The sequence below is a fragment of the Anolis sagrei genome, chromosome 6 (genome assembly GCF_037176765.1).
Source record: "Anolis sagrei isolate rAnoSag1 chromosome 6, rAnoSag1.mat, whole genome shotgun sequence".
In the NCBI taxonomy this organism is placed as follows: domain Eukaryota; kingdom Metazoa; phylum Chordata; class Lepidosauria; order Squamata; family Dactyloidae; genus Anolis; species Anolis sagrei.
Genome location: NC_090026.1, coordinates 41,457,047 through 41,469,845, shown reverse-complemented (window position 1 = coordinate 41,469,845; position 12,799 = coordinate 41,457,047). Strand labels below are relative to the sequence as shown.

At 39.6% G+C, this 12,799-nt stretch overlaps 1 long non-coding RNA gene across 1 annotated transcript; it reads left to right on the top strand.

The window, feature by feature from the left end:
* The first annotated feature begins 297 nt into the window (after positions 1-297).
* Positions 298-9,984, top strand: LOC137097369 (uncharacterized). The gene is made up of 3 exons (XR_010910166.1): positions 298-530; positions 1,602-1,779; positions 9,833-9,984. It is a non-coding gene; the product is annotated as an uncharacterized lncRNA (long non-coding RNA).
* Positions 9,985-12,799: the final 2,815 nt, after the last annotated feature.

Below are 12,799 nucleotides of genomic sequence, written 5' to 3'. Positions count from 1 at the left end.
CTAAGCTTCATAAGAAAGAAGATTGAGAGAGCTTATAAGCAACAGCTTTTAAACCATCGCTTTGCACCAGAGGCAGAAGACTCCGGATAGGTGACTGCAACCAGCAAAATCTCCTTTTGTAATACATTGTTTTAAGTTACCTTATACATATTGCCCCCTGAGTAAAGCCAGACACTATAGTTTTTCCCAAAGGCTCAGGCATTCCATCCCAGATGTCTTTCCTCTGCTAATTGCACGATGCACGATGCAGTGCAGTTCATAAATTTGTTCTTTTTACTGTTTCTCTATTTTAGGTCAAAATTATCTTCGTGAAATGACATTCTATAAGGCAACCAAGTCTTTGGCAAAAGAATTGGACCCAGAAGGAAATTGGATCCCAGTACTCAGCAGTGCAGACCATGACAAGTATCGGCCTTTTTACCTGCTTTACAAAAACACAAAGACTTATTTCTGGATGACTAAATCTTTTCAAAATACTGGATACAAACTAACAGATGTGGTTCGTTCTGGCGGTCACGCTGTAAAATTAGGTAACATCTAAGATTCAGTTATAAGAACCTAAGGATGGTGCTGAATTGGACAGAGACCTTTCTAGTTCAACATTTTGTCCGTGCTCAAGTTTTATTCACTGATCCATTTACAAAAGTGGAAGATATTCTTAAAAATTATTTCACAATGTATTTAACTGCAGAACACACATACAACATGTGGCTAATCCATGGCATCCCTTGGAACCTGAAAGGAAGCTAATATAGACAATATATTCTTACTTAGGGATGTCTTAATTGTTTTCACAATACAATAGCGTCTGCTTAATGATACGTTTTTAACCAATGAATAAGAGAAAAACTTGGCACTGACATCTGGTTTGCATTGAACGTTTTCTTACACTCAACACGGGAACCTAAATGACAGTAGGAAAACTCACAACGTTCATAATTATCATCATTTCTGTTTTATTGAATATTAGGAAAACAAGGAAGCCATTATTCTCTATGTTATCCAAATGAAAGTCATTTCTTACCTTGCAAGGCATCCAACATCATTCATGCTGTTTATACAATGGAAGAGACCAGTTGCTTAGCTCAAGTACTCTTCCCTTTCCCCAAAACTTTCACTCAACGTGGCTTATAAAATTCTATGAGTACAACAACAGAATTAAAACTTTTAAAATCCTTCAAACATCAAAATGTTGTGATGTACTAACTGAAGGAGAGGAAGGACGGGGTCATCCTGATCTCTCTAAGGGTGGGGGGGGGGGGGGTTAGTCCCAAAGTCTGGGAGCAGCCACCAAGAGGCCCTCTCCTGAGAAGTTGATGAAGGCCTCTCCAAAAGATGGAGGTTAATAGGCTCATAAAACACATAGAGTCCAAAGGCACCTACAAAAAGTGTCCTTTCCCATGCCCCTCCCAGCTATGTTCAGTCTTAGCTTCTGTCCCCATCATCTCCACAAATCCCTGGTGTGAGGCTGTTCATCTGATTTGGTAGAGGCAGCTATTTTCCTATACCTTATTAGAAAAAGATGTCTTGATCCTCCAAGTTATCTTCCTTTTTTCTAATGCATCTTTCAATCACATACTTTATCCATTTTTAATTTCCAGATATCAAAGATGGAGATAAATTTATCATTAAGGAAGAGGTAGATCAAACAGTGGGAGGACAAATTTCTGCACCTGATATAGCCTCTATAGAAGCCAGTGTGACTACAGACATTAAGATGTCTGTGAAGGTGAAAAGGATAGAATTATGTTCCACAATCATAAATTCTGTGAAACAATTGTAAGTATATTGATCTTGTGCACCTGTTTCAAACTCACTAATGCATGATATCTTGTATTGATAGAAATATAAAAGCTATAGTAAAATAGTGTGGGTTTTTTAATTCTTTGATACTAGAATCGAAATCCTTGATGGTCACGAACTCAATTCAATAACACCTGGCAAATGGTGGAACTCTTGCCGTTAGCTTTTATATAACCACTAGCTGTCCCCTGCCATTCTTTGCTGTGGCCCAGCCTCGTGATTTGGAAAATAAAGTAGTGAGAAAGAGTTGGTTTCTAATATATATGATTTCTTTATTCTTGGGGGTAAACAGTATTTCTTGTTGTTTCTTTGTCAGTGTTGATGTAGAGATTGTCTGGTTTGCCTACTCTGGAACATGCAACATATCATTGTCCTTCATTAGGGATTCACTTTCAAATGTATAATATTATATCTGTCATATACATATGTGTGTGTGTGGGGGGGGGGTGTTTCTATGGCTGGATGGCTGTTTGTCAGGAGGGCTTTGGTTATCTTTTCTTGTCCTGGTGAAGGGAGTTCGACTGGACGGCCTTAAGGCAGCATTTCTCAACCTGGGATTGGGAGCCCTTGGAAGGTTGCAAGGGGGTGTCAGAAAGGTCACCAGGGGTCCACAAACTTTTTAAACATAGGGCCAGGTCACATTCCCTCAAACTGTTGGAGGGCTGGATTATAATTTGAAATGAATGAATTCCTATGCACACTGCACATATCTTATTTGTAGTGCAAAAACAAAGCCCACTTAAAAACAATACAATAATTAAATGAAGAATAATTTTAACAAATATAAACTTATTAGTATTTCAGTGGGAAGTGTGGGCCTGCTTTTGGCTGATGAGATAAAGGCGTTGTTGTTGTGTGCTTTCAAGTCATTTCAGACTTAAGCTGACCCTGAGCGAGGGCTGGGTAAATGACCTTGGAGGGCCGTATCCGGCCCCCAGGCCTTAGTTTGAGGACCCCTGGTCTAGATTCTTCATTGTTTGAGTCTACAGTGCTCTGGGTATAGGCAAACTATAACTCCAAAACTCAAGGTCAGTGCCCACCAAAACCCTTCCAGTATTTTCTGTTGGTCATGGCAGTCCTGTGTGCCAAGTTTGGTTTAATTCCATCATTGGTGTAGTTTAGAATGATCTTTGATTGTAGATGAACTATAAATCCCAAACAACTACAACTCCCAAATGACTAAATCAAAATTTTTAGTGATGGTTGCTCATTGGGTTGTTATGTGAATTCTGTCCAAATTTGGTGTCAATTCATCCAGTGGTTTTTGAGTTATGTTAATCCCACAAACGAACATTACATTTTTATTTATATACACTAGCTGTACCCTGCCACGCGTTGTTGTGGCCCTCAGAAAACAGAGGAATTCCAGTTGAAGCAAGAACAAATGGAAGGGACATTGATAGATGGAACAGAAGGTAGATGGATAGAACATAGATAAATAGGTATATAGATAGATAGAGAGTGGTAGATGGAGTGATTGATTGATGGATAGACAAACAGACAGACAGCTTTACAGCCAAAGGGCATTGGACTAGATGGCTTCTGGGACTCCCTTCCAACTGGTTGCCTATCTGTTGGGATGGCTTTGATGTTGTTTTTGATGTTGGACCGGATGGCCTTTGGGGCCCCTTCCTATACCTCAAAGGGTTTCCTGTGCCCATCCTTCCGTGCATGGCATCAAAGGGCCCCTTCCCTGGGCAATCCCCCCTCCCTCCCCACCCTCCCTGCCATGCGTTTCTGTGGCCTAGCCTGGTGATATGGAAAATATTTGAAAAGTAAACAACTAAATACTTTTTAAATTAAAATACTAACAGTAAAATATTTTAAAGTTAATTAAGTACCGTATATTCCGGTGTATAAGACAATTGGGCATATAAGACAACCCCCACATTTTCCAGTTAAGATATAGAGTTTGGGATATACTCCTCTTCCGTAGCCGGCTCTTAGGCTTAGAAATGGAGATGACCACCAACCCCCAGAGTTGGACAAGACTGCACTTAATATCAGGGGAAAACATTTACCTTACCTAAAGTGAGCCCAGGGCCAGTTCCAATGTCCTTTCCCCAACAGCAACAACAATATTAGAACCCTAGAGTTGGATGGGACTCCCAACGGCCAGTCTAACCCTAATTCTGCCAGGCAGAAACACACATCGGGATGATAGGTGGCCATCCTGCTTTGCTTAATAACAACCATAATAACAACCACAGGAATATTGTGTCCAATTCTGGGCTCCACAACTGAAAAGAGATATTGACAAGCTAGAATGTGTCCAGAGGAGGGTGACTAAAACGATCAAGGGTCTGGAGAACAAGCCCTATGAGGAGTGGCTTAAAGAGCTGGGCATGTTTAGCCCGAAGAAGAGAAGGATGAGAGGAGACATGATGAGGGCCATGTATAAATATGTGAGAGGAAGTCATAGGGAGGAGGGAAGAAGCTTGTTTTCTGCTGCCCTAGAGTCTAGGACGCAATGGAACAATGGCTTCAAACTACAAGAAAGGAGATTCCATCTGAACATTAGGGAGAACTTCCTGATTGTGAGAGACATTCAGCAACACTCTCTGCCTCGGAGAGTGGTAGAGGCTCCTTCTTTGGAAGGTTTTAAACAGAGACTGGATGGCCATCTGTCTGGGGTGCTTTGAATGCAATTTTCCTGCTTCTTGCAGAATGGGGTTGGACTGGATGGCCCATGAGGTCTCTTCCAACTCTATGATTCTATGATTCAAAGCAGGGACATCTCCAGCCCGTCCTCTGTTCGGATTTCAGCCAGCAAGGAAATGCCTTAAATCAAGAAATAGCTTACTAAGATCTACAGAGATACTCACAGGGATACCTCAGCAAGCAAGTGTCCAAAAGTGGCAGGCTAAAACCCAGAGCCTCAATCAATGGCTGATACTAAATGAGAAACTCCCTCCTGGGCACAAGGAAGACTGGGCGACTTGGAAGGCACTGAACAGACTGCGCTCTGGCACCACGAGATGCAGAGCCAATCTTAAGAAATGGGGCCACAAAGTGGAGACCATGACATGCGAGTGTGGAAAAGAGCAAACCACAGACCACCTACTACAATGCAGCCTGAGCCCTGCCACATGCATGATGGAGGACCTTCCCAAAGCAACACCAAAGGTATTCCTAGTGCCCAGCTTCTGGTCAAAGGACATTTAGTGTAATGCCAAGTTTTTTAGCTCTGTTTGTGTCTTTTTAAATACATGATAACTGTACCGCTTCTGACATTATAAATACAGTCTATTGTCCCAATCTCACCACCATGGAATGGCAGTGCCATGTTGGCTGTTATTATTATTAAAAGCCCTGTTTACCCAAGCATTAACTGGCTTGCACAGCGTGCTTCTTTTAAGCCTTTCACATTACAGCCATCTTTCTGTATCCATGGATTTAATCAGCCATAGAAGAAAGTATTTATTTAATTATCTAAGAAACAAACCTAGAATTCACCATCATTTATACGAGTTGTAAGTACTGGGATGTATAGTTCACCTGCCATCTAAGAGCACCTTGAAGTCCACCACTTATGGACCTGGAACTAACTTGGCACACAGAACCCTTATGACCAACAAAAATACTGGAGGTCTTTGGAGGGATTTATAGGAGTTGTAGTTCACCTACATCCAGAGCATAGTATGCACCCAAACAACAATGGATCTGGACCAAACTTGGTATACATCCCCAATATACCCAAATTTGAATACTGGTGCATTATGAGGAGAATTGTCCTGGGCATTTTGGAGTTTTATATATTGGGATTTATAGTTCACCTGCAATGAGCACTCTGAACTCCACCAATGAAGGATTGGGAACTAATTTGGCACACAGAGCCCCCATGGCCAGAAAAAAATACTGGAGGCCTTTGGGGAAAAATTCACCTTGATTAGTGGGAGTTGTAGTTCACCTACATCCAGAAAGTACTGTGAATCCAAACACTGATGGATTTGACCAAACTTGGCACACATACTTGATATGTCTGAGGAGGAGGTAGGGAGGAGGGCAGAGGGGGTGAGGAGGAGGAGCGGCAGGCTTCACTAACAAGCCAGCAGCGTGGTAGCCTATCTGGCCTGTCTTCACCGTCGCCGGCATTGAGTTGGCTCCACCTCCACCCTCAATCCCAGAACAGCTGCTGCAGGAGCCAAAGCCGGAGCGGCAGGGGCGGGAGTGGGAGAGGTCGCCTTTTCTCAATTTTCATATTCATTATATCTTCTATTTCTCTAAATACTTTCCCCCAAAAATTATTTACATATTTACATTGCCACCACATATGTATATATGTTCCTGGTTCTTGACACCCTCTCCAACAATTTTTTGAATTAATTTTATTTATATATGCTAATCTTACTGGTGTTAGATACCACTTCCATATTAACTTATAATAATTTTCTTTAACCCGTATTGATAAATTTTTTAGATGTCTTTGTCTCCATAATTGTTGCCACTCTAATTCATTTATTTTTATCCCTAAGTCTTCTTCCCAAACCTCTTTAAGGGTATTGTTTTTTGTGTTTCCTTCCTTTATTTCAATTATTACCTTGTATATTTTACTAATTATTCCTTTCAAGTTTTCATGCTCTTCTACATCCCTTCCCTTCTGTATTATTTGTTCAAATTGATTAAGTTGACTTCCATTTTTATTGTTTTTTTCCCAATTTTTAAGCCATTGTTCTAATTGTATACAATGGAACCATGTCAATCTTATTTCTCTAAACTCTTCCATAATCTTTTCCTTCTTCATTCCAACCTTTGTCCAGTCCCCTATCTTGTCTAGATTTTTCCCCCCTTAACTTTTTATCCATTACTTTTTTTAGATTTTTTGGAAACTTCTTTTCCATTACAATTGGAGTAATAATTGACCCATCCTTTATTAACTTTCTCCTATATTTATTCCATACTTCTAATGTACTGCTCAACATTGGATTTCTAATATCCCTAATTTCTTTTCTCGTGAACTGTTTGAAGAATATATTCCACATTTCTTCTTCCACTTCTTCTGAGTCCTTACTAAGCCAATCGACTCCTTCTTTTTTAACCAATCCTTCTATAACCAATCTTAATCTACTCGCTTCATAATATTTTTTAATATTAGGTAGTGCTAATCCTCCCTCTTTTTGCAATCTATACCATAACTGTTTATTTAATCTATTTCTCTTACTACCATTGCAATACTTATTTATCATTTGTTGCCATCTATTTAGCTCTTCTTCTGTAATTTGTAGTGGCATCATCCTAAATATAAAATTTATCTTTGGAAGTATTTTCATTTTTACTAATGCTATCCTTCCAAACCATGATAAGTGTATATCTTCATACTCTATTAACATTTTCTGAACCACTTTCCTCAATGTTACTACATTTACCTCTTCCATTTCTTTTAAATCCTTTGTTATTATTACTCCCAGATATTTTATTTTATTCTTAGTTCTTATTCCCATATTACTCTGTTCTATAAAGTCTTTTTCTTCTTTCCTTGAATAATTGAGTAGCATCATTTCTGACTTATTCCAATTAACTTGTAACCCTGTTGTTCTCCCAAATATCTCCAAATGATCCTTTATTTTATCCATCTTATTTACCATATTTTCTATAAATAGCAATGTGTCATCAGCAAATAAACTCACCTTCTGTTTCTCCTTTTTTCCTAACCCTTCTAAATTCTTGTCTTTTCTAATGGCATTTGCAAACAGTTCTATCACATGGCAAATAAAATTGGCGACAGAGGGCAACCTTGTCTTGTTCCTCTTGTCACTTTTATTTCATTTGTCACTCCATCATTTATAGTTACCACTGCTGAATTTCTTGAGTAATATTGTTCTAGAATTCCTTTTATTCTACTTCCCATTCCAAATTTGTTCATTATTTCCCTTAATGTCTCCCATTCCACACAATCAAACGCTTTAAAAATGTCTAATGATAGTATCCCTACTTTTTTCTTCCCCTCTTTAGCCAAACAAATTTTATTTAATGCTCTCCCTATCAAATTTGACATTTGTCTTCCTTTTACAAATCCACACTGATCTTTTTTTATATACTTATACATGCATTTACTCATTCTATTGGCTATTATAGCAGATAAAATCTTTGCATCCTGATTAACTAATGATATGGGCCTATATGACCCCAGGTCTATTAAGTCTTTATCAGGTTTTGGTATTAATATTATTAGTGACTTCCTCCATGATTCTGGCATTTTACCTCCCTTCATTATTCCATTATACAATTCTAATAATTTTGGAGTCAAAACTTCTCTAAAGCTTTTATAATATTCTGTTCCTAGTCCATCCATGCCTGGAGCTTTCCCAACTTTTAAATTCTTAATAACTTCCTCTACTTCTGTCTTCTTAATAGGTTGTTCCAGTAGTTCTTTATCTTTCTCCTCCAACCTACCCTCCCAATTTTCCTCCACATATTTCCTGATTGCTTCTATGGAGCTAGCTTTTGTTTGGTATAATTCATTATAAAATTCTTCAAATACCTTCGGTTTTTCTTTCATAGCTCTACATAATTTACCTGTTTTATCTTTTATCATATTTATCATGCCTTCCATTTTCTTTTTTTGTGTGGATTTAGCTAACATCTTTGAATTCCTATCACTAAATTCAAAAAATTCCCTCCTTAAATATATTAGGTTTTCTTGTACTTCGTCTATTTCTATTTTATCCAATTCCTCTTTTTTTGCTCTCAACCTTGCATAAGTTTGTGTATCTCTCTTTATAACATATTCTTTTTCAATCTCTTCAATTTCTTTTTCTAGATTTTTTCCCTTTCTTCTTGCCTTTTTTTTTTTTTTGAGATTAATTGTCTCTTTTATACATATAGAATGTCTTTAGCAGTGTTTCTAAACCTTTTTAATGGCACAACCCCTTAATGCAGTTCCTCATGTTGTGGTGACCCCCAACCATAATACTATTTTCATTGCTACTTCATAAGTGTAATTTTGCTACTGTTCTGAATCATCATGTAAATATCTGATATGCAGGATGTATTTATGTTGAAAGCCCTTCGACAATACATTGTATTCTGGCATAAGGGAAAAACACATCAAAACATTCCTGATAGATGGCTATTTAGACTCTCCTTAATAATAATAATAATAATAATAATAATAATAATTCCTTTCTTCCTCCCTCCCTCCCTCCCTTCCTCTCTCCTTTCCCTTCCTTCCTTCCTTCCCTCTCCCATCCCTGCCTCCTTTCCTTCCTCTTTCTTTGCTTCTACCTTTCCTTCAATTCATATCCTTCTCTTCACCAATCCTTTTCTTCCTTTCTTCTCTCCTTTCTTTCCCTTTCTTCTTCCCTTCCTTCCGTGGCAGTTTGTAAGGGGTTTTAAAGGGGGGGGGGTTGGTGGGGGGGGGAGGATGAAAGGGTGGAAGAGGGGGATGTAGAGCCCAACTGGAGGAGTTGCTGGTCTCCCCATGGTTCGCATCCTCCCTTCACTCAACGGGTCCCAAGTTGGGGGGGGAGGGGTGTGTGTAGCCACTCCTGCAGCCAGGCTTATCTTGCAATCCTCTGGTTTTGGAGGGAGGGGTTCCCTGGGGGCCACTTGGGCCTCAAGAGGCCTCTTGCCTCGCCAAGTCTCCATGCCCTCCGTCTCTCCTTCCTTCCCTCTTTCCTTTCCTCAATCCCTCCCCTCCTCCCCAAAAAAGCGGACTCTGCCCTTCTGCTTGGAAAGGGACTCTATGGCTAGGCATCTCTTTCCTCACAACGGTTGATATGTCAGTGTTCTCGCGCACCCCGGGGGGGGGGGGGGCTTTTGCGCATGCTCTGTTAGGTATTTTGAGGACGGGGGGGGGGGGGTTAAAGTTATTTCTACTTCATTTTTAAAGATTTTTTTTGTTTGAAAGACATATATTGGATTACTATGTGTTTTGCAGCCAAATTTGGTGCCAATTGGTCCAGGAGTTTTTGAGTTCTGTTAATCCCACAAATGAATATTACATTTTATTTATATAGATAGATTGTTCTGTGCAATTTGTGCTGTTACTTATATTTTGGATAATGGATGTATATTTTTTCTGCTTCAGAAAAATTGACATGGATCATGAGTTCATTAAACAATCAAAGGAGCATAAAAAGGACCTGTACATTGTGACTGCAGCAGTAGAGGCTGTGGAATCTGCACAACTTGAGACATCCAGCCAAATGGGAGGCGATATCTTTTATCAAGCCTGTCTCAAATTGGGGCTGAAGGTTGGATCTGAATTGCTTTAAACCATTCACAAATTTCAAGGGAATAAACAAAGTACCTGCTTTCACATCAATGCCATTTTCCTTGTAGTTGATCCAGGGTTTTGTTTTTTCTCTCTCTTTTCTAGGGTAGTAGCAGTAGTAAGAAGACAATTGGTATCCCAGAATCTTGCACCCTGGCATTCAGAGCCAAGAAACTAAAAATAAAAAAGGAATCAGTAGGTAATAGATGTTTATTTACAATCTGATCCTTAACAGAAGGATAATCTTCCATCCTCTCTTTACTTGTATGTTAATCCTGAGCATGGTTATAACTTGTAATAAATTCATTGCAAATAACTTTGGAGGGGACATAAGGGCACAACAGTGTTTCTTTTGCTTATCCTTTCTATTAGATGAGAAACATTTGATTCATTGCAATGCCCATCAGGGGGTGGCAAGCATTGCTGCTTTCTTTACTTACACATATGAGATAGCTAGCAAAAACAAGACTCACACCGTGATCTCAGGTCAGAGTCAGGAACTTGGTAGGGCCAGGTGATTTTAGATATGATGTATTGGTAGGAATGAGAATGTGAAGGCCCAATTCACATATCCTTTCTCAAGCCAACTGTTTTTACTTTCTCGTCTGGAGGAATCCCTTACTCCATAACAGTATTGCTCATTTTTCACCTAATGCCTTGGAATTCGTTACAATACATTGACATAGAATCATAGAATCAAAGAGTTGGAAGAGACCTCATGGGCCATCCAGTCCAACCCCCTGCCAAGAAGCAGGAATATTGCATTCAAATCACCCCTGACAGATGGCCATCCAGCCTCTGTTTAAAAGCTTCCAAAGAAGGAGCCTCCACCACACTCCGGGCAGAGAGTTCCACTGCTGAACGGCTCTCACCGTCAGGAAGTTCTTCCTAATGTTCAGATGGAATCTCCTCTCTTGTAGTTTGAAGCCATTGTTCCGCGTCCTAGTCTCCAAGGAAGCAGAAAACAAGCTTGCTCCCTCCTCCCTGTGGCTTCCTCTCACATATTTATACATGGCTATCATATCTCCTCTCAGCCTTCTCTTCTTCAGGCTAAACATGCCCAGCTCCTTAAGCCACTCCTCATAGGGCTTATTCTCCAGACCCTTGATCATTTTAGTCGCCCTCCTCTGGACACATTCCAGCTTGTCAATATCTCTCATCAATTGCCCTGTATTAATAAAGCAATAAAAACAGTTTAATAAAATGATTGATCATACTAAAATACCTACTCATGCTGTCTACTCAGAGATTAATCCATTTGAGTTCAATTATACTTGCTTCTGGTCCCAGACAACTGCTTAAAAGCCTATTTTTGGATGATACTCCTGCCTTGGTGTCATTTCCAAATTTAGAAGATTATTGGCAATGTTTGTAATCAAATGTTAATCTGCAAAACTCATATTATTCATTGCAGTTATGAACATTGTTTTGGTTTTCCTTAGATATTTTCTACTATTCAGATGATAAACTAGGAACTTGGATTAACGATAAGCCGGGTAAGCAAAGTTTAGCAAATTTGTTTAATATTTTATTTCTCAATATTATTCACACATTAATAAAAGTGGTTTCATAGTGCCAACATTCTTGCAAAAACATACCAAAGAGACAAATGTCACTTTTTCACCTGATGCCTTAAACCATCATTATAAATATTTGCCCAAATCTAAAGACATTTCAAAATTCAAAACAATTTAATAAAATGAGAAGGTCTCGTTTGTCATTTTAGTCTGAAATGAAAGCAGCCAAAGTCAATCTCCACAGGAGACCATATGTGGCATCTTAAAGTTAATTTGATTGGGACCTAGGTATTAATCCACCATTTAAAATATCTGGAAACATATTGGTAGCTAATTTGAGTCTTATCACATAAGAATAACATGATGACTTGGGCTAGCTTTCATCAGTAGTTTGGTTGCTGTATTCCAAACAAGTTGATGCTTCTTACACACTCTTCCTAGTCAAGATCCACATCCATCTGATATCCTCACCCCACTATGCTGTTAATAGCCCTATATTCCATTTTTACTGCCATTAAATTCTGGGATTTGCAGTTTGCAGAGAAGAGCTGTGCAGTCTAATTCAAGGTAGTTCTTAGGCCTCACTATACTATGAAGCCCAGCATGTTGTCATGGCAATTAAAACAGAATACAGCACTAGAGTGGTGCAGTGTAATAAAGGAACCACTTAGATGTCACTACAACATGGATAATAATAAAACAGCCAGATTCCTCTCTGTGGAACTGAATTGAGCTATCAACCCACTCAATGGGAGGTGTTTAGAAGGTGCACCAGATGTGAAATCTGGAAGCCCCTAGTCACAGACTGGCACATGGGCGGTGGGTACGGACTCAGTCGTTCTACCTCAAGGTCCGAGGCAGTTGAGTAGTTCGGCAGCTGTATCCGCGACTGAGCAGCCCTTTTTAGGACCCACTCTGCTCACCCCATACGGGGAGGGGGCTAGAAAAGGTGCCCTAAACATAGTCTGCCTCTCTTATCCCTGACTGGACTGCCGCGTCCAGTGGGGTCACCACCCTGCGGCCAAAAAAGGAAAATGAACTTCAGTATTTATTTATTTATCGTGTCATCCGCAACCAGAACATTGTATTACATTTCTAACAGAACAAAACAAACAAACAGATAAAAAAACCCACACAAATTTTGCAAACTTGGTAGCTGATTAAATGACCTTTGACCAGTGTCTGGCCACTTGGAGTGCCTCTGGTGTTGCCGCAAGAAGGTCCTCCATCATGCATGTGGCAGGGCTCAGGTTGCATTGCAGCA